At 45.4% G+C, this 4,815-nt stretch overlaps 1 pseudogene across 1 annotated transcript; it reads right to left on the reverse strand.

Moving 5' to 3' along the window:
• Positions 1 to 430: 430 nt before the first annotated feature.
• Positions 431 to 1,579, reverse strand: LOC311186845 (large ribosomal subunit protein uL13-like; annotated as a pseudogene). Its single transcript has one exon. The product of its transcript is annotated as a large ribosomal subunit protein uL13-like (transcript).
• Positions 1,580 to 4,815: the final 3,236 nt, after the last annotated feature.

Raw genomic sequence — 4,815 nt, forward strand, 5'->3', positions numbered from 1 at the left:
CTGATGAGAGACATTTTTTAAAACGGCTTATTTTATTTATTTATGCGTACAAGAACTGGGATATAGGCCAGAGGTGCGGGGGTGAGAGGATTCACCAGAGACAGAGTGGGAAACAGAACAGGCAGACTGACTGAAATACACTGCTGTGGGGAGCAGCAGGCAAGACAGGAGAGATCTGCTGTGCCATGTGGGTTAGCTCCCTGACAGGGGATAGAACTCATGCTGCAGTGGCTAGCGATAGCTTGATAGTGTTGTGGTTTTTTGGAGTCTGTGGGTTTGGATTGCGGAGTCCTTGGGTTCACTCTGGGAAAGGTTTCACCAGAGCTCCCGTTTCAGTGGCACGCGGTGAGTTTCCCGGGTGAGTTTCTTCACGAGACAGAGACATTAGGTACATTTAAAGGGCAGGTTTATTAGGAAAGGGACAGAAGAATAAAGGACACTTGTATAAACACAAGTGGGCAGAAAGAGCTGCCCCTAAGGAACAGGTTTGTTAAGAGATGCCTGCCTGGTTGCAGGTGGACAGCCTTGAGGAGGGAAGTCCCAGCATGGGACAGGTCACGGGCAGGCAGGAAGCTGCTGCCCTCCAGGAGAGAGTTGGTGAAAAGAAGCACCTGCATAGTCACAGGTGGGCAGAGAGACTGCAGCCCTGAGTCTGTGCACAGACTGCACTGACATAGTCTTCTTCTCTTTGGGAGGGGCTCACTCCTGGTGAGTTGTCAGTTGGTTGCTAATTTTGGATAACTATGCAGAATCTGAAAGGGACCAGAAGATTCCACAGTGGAGTCATCTCCATATCTTTACCTTTGGGGTCTGTTGGGCTCAATCTCCATATTTTTTTTTTTTTTTTGAGGAATTAACAGTCAATTTTATTGGGCTCAGACCAGGAGGCCATGGGTCTAGGGGACCTCTGTGAACTTGTTGATTTTCTTCTCCACATTCTTTTTGGCCTTTCCGTAGCCTCATGAGCTCTTTCTTCTTGTGGTAATGCATCTTGGCCTTCTCCTTCCTCTTCTCCTCCAGGGTGGCTGTCACTGCCTGGTACTTCCAGCCAATCTCATGAACTAGGCGCCCTAGGTAGGCAAACTTCCGGGTGGGCTTCAGCCACACTACCTTGAGAACAGCAGGAACTACTATCCATTTTTTTCTTGTCATAGGGTGGCGGGATCCCATCAAACACCTTGAGCTGATCCAGGGCAGCCTGGCCTCGCTTGGTCTTGTGGGGCAGCATGCCTCACATGGTCCGCCAAAAAATGCGGCTGGGGGCCCGGAAGTGGTAGAGGCTGCTGGATGGATTGGTGTTCATCCACTTGCAGAGGAAGGCCAGGTATTTCAACTTGTTCCTGTAGAAATTGCCAGAAATGTTGATGCTGTTACAGTGCATGACCACCACCTTCTGGCCCAGCAGCACCTTCTTGGCCACGATGGCTGCCAGGCGGCCCAGGAGATGGCCTAGGCCATCAAGAACCAGGACCTGCCCCTCTGCCATCTTCAGCAGCCACCTGGGAAAGAAGCCATTTTTTTTAAAAGATTTATTTTATTTATATGAGAACCGGGGTACAGGACAGATGTGCGGGAGGGTGAGAGGATTCACCAGAGACAGAGCAGGGAACGGAACAGGCAGACTGACTGAAATACACTGCTCAAGGGAGCAGTGGGCGAGACAGGAGAGGTCTGCCGCGCCTTGCGTGTTGCTCCGCAGCCGGATGGGATGAACCGGTGCTGCAGAGGCTGCGCACAGCTTCAATAGCACTGTGCTCAACTGCCTGCACCACCAGGGAGGCCCCCAATCTTCATATCTTTTTTTTTAAGATTTATTTTTTATATCTTTACCCTTGGGCCTGTGCTCTAGACAGCAGTCTGATACTTGCTTGGATGTTATGCTTTGTAACCTAGGCGTCTGTGCCTAAGGATACTGTTCTGCGCCTAAGGATACTGGTTTCTGCAACTGTGTCATCTGCCCCTAAGGATCTTAGTTTCCATAACTGTGTTGTCTGTGCCTAAGGATCTTGGTTTCCATAGCTGTGTCAATGGCTATGCTAATCCCTTCTGCCCCCACCTCCTTGTGTGAGCCAGGTTTCTGGTGTTGTGGCACACCTCCTTTTCAGTTTTTTTTCCTATTCTTGACCTCCATCAATAGAGCTGAGACTTTAACTCCTGGGCCAGCAGGGAGGCTCGAGAGACATATTTTTGGAAGAATTATGGGAAGCAAAGGGAGTGGGCTTGAGTCCCCAAAGGAGGCAACTGGGATCTGGTCAAAGCCAAAAGCCAGAAGCACAGAAGCCAGATCTGGGAAAAAGCTGAAACAACAGCTTCTAGGCAAATGCGTAAAGTTCTTCTGTTTGTGGCAAATATGTCTAAGTCACATCTGAGCATTTGTCTTGCGTTTCATTTGTGTTCAAGTAGTCATTCATGTTGTTTTAAAATTTTAATTAAAAATATTGTATAGAGAAAGCATAAAGAGTTGGCTATGCTCTCAAAATTCTGAAAATAGTTTAGACATTAGTGGAGTCCCTGAATCTCTGCCTGTATCTCCCTAGTCTCGACCAGTGGTTCTCAAACGTAAGCAGACATAAGATTTACATAAGGAACACTTGCTTGAATGCATGCAAATCTTATCATTTCAAAGACCCATGTGGTTCATGGTGCATGTTTTACTAGTTACTGATATTTCTGAGCAGGTGGAAGACATTTTGAGAAATGGTAACTGGTGCCCTTACCTGGTTGGCTTAGAAAGAGATGGAATTTGCCTCATGGATTTTTGTCTTGTACCCCTACTTCATTTAGTCATCGCATCCCTCAATCACAGAGGTTGAGTTTTGCTTTGAAACTGCTTGACTTCTTCAAGAACAAAATGAAATTCTTTCATCAAGGCATCCTCTTCGTTGGGCACATCCTCTCCACTGTTGAATCGACCTGAAGGAGATGAAACATCGGGACATTTGGTTTCCCTTGTTGAGGTGGGAACAGCCAGTATATGACAGCAGATGCTGTTTATTCTTCAAGAGGAATGAGGGAGGAGGGGCTGTTTATTGGAACGAAGTAACTGAATGCTGAGGAAGGCTGACATTTGTGTTAGAAAGATGGAGACCACTTTAGACTGTAATTTCTGTGTCAAGTTCACTTTGTTGGGAAAGATGGTAGTAAATGCAACTTGTTCCCTTTTACCCACAGCTCCAGAACATACGCCCTGGTGTGAGAAAGCCCACAAAACAAACAAGGGAGGTGACTCTGTAGTTCTGGTGGGTGAGGTGTTTCCCAGCAGCTCCTTCTTTGCTGAAGAGGAGGGAAGTTTTCTGTCTAGTTACTGTGGGATGCAGTAGACTTCCTTTATTGACATCCACAGGCTAGTAACATTTTCATGAAAAAGGACATAATTGTACATCTTATTTCCTTGATGGAAATTAGCAGATAGGAGGATTTCTTTTTAATTTTGAGGTTTTTTTTTCAAATTGAAGCTCAGCAGGTCGAGGTGGCTGAGATTTCACCTGTGACACTGGTCATTGTTTTAAATGACAGTAAGACATTGTTTGTGAAGGCAGGGGAATTAGCATAAAAGCAGCCTTGGGGACTGAGAAGTAGTGGGAAGGCAGGTGGAAACAGATGTTAGGGAGAGGAGGGAAGAGGGGAGAGGGCAGGGTACCAAAGCCCAAGGACTTGTTGTTCATAGTGCTGTGAGACTATTGTCTACCAGATTGTGACTTTCAAAAGCACAGAACGTTTTTATCCACAATCTCTTTAACTAAGAGTGAAATACCTATTGAAAGTCAGAAAAAAGTACTGTTCACTCTTTTTATTATGAAGATTACAGGTCATATCCCACAGAGAGACTGCAAAGCACAATTTGGTCTTTCTGTTTATTGTTCTATCAACATTTAGCAGGTATGATTTTCCCAAATGCCACCACACAATGTATGAACATGTCACATGATGGTGATCAGAGTGTCTATTACTTCCTCAATTATAAGTGATCATAGCGAACATTTTTTTAGGTGAACAGTTCTTTCCAGAAATGCCAAGAGCCACTTTGTATTAGAATGTGTAGTTGTAGGTATGGCAGGGATAGCATGGGAAAGATTTTCTTGTGTTCTCCCTCACATCTACCCTAACTTCCACATAAGTCATAACTGGTCTTTGAGCAAATGGACATTGAGGCCTTGACTTTAGTCAATATCTTGCTGCTCAGACCTTGCAATTAGGCACTTGGAGGAACTAGGGGGCCCTGAACCAAGGTCAGTGACTAGCCCACTAGATGATTATAGGTATGCCACTTTTTCCTTCAAACCTTAGCTGACTCATTTGTGAGATGGGACAGTTGCCTGTGTAATCTCATCTCATAGGGTGTTTGGGAGAAACACATCAGATAATGAATGTGTAAGTAACATATCTTTTTGGAATTTTGTCTCTACTGGGGTGGTTGCATTGATTTGATCAGTATTAAAATTGAGAGTGCTTAGGAGATTTTGAGCCAGGAAAGAATATTGTTGTCAACTACCCTCTACTTAAAAGCTAGGGACCTTGACACTGTGTCCTCTTCAGATTAGTATGGATGGTTACAGACAAGACAAAGCAGGAATATGTTTAAAATTGAGGGAGGGAGCGAGGGAGGGGGAGGAGAGGAAGAAGAAGGGGAAGAGAAAAGAGAAGGAGGATGAGGAAGAAGAGAGAGAACTTCCTGCCTCCAGAGGAGGACACAGGGTAAGAGCATCACGGGAAAAGGAAGACTTGGAGGGAGAAGTCACTCCTAGCACTTGAGTGATCCATTTTCTATTACTTTTGTGGTTACCTCCTTTTTATATGGGACTGAATCTTTAGAAT

This window comes from Talpa europaea (genome assembly GCF_964194135.1).
Source record: "Talpa europaea genome assembly, chromosome: X".
Lineage (NCBI taxonomy): Eukaryota > Metazoa > Chordata > Mammalia > Eulipotyphla > Talpidae > Talpa > Talpa europaea.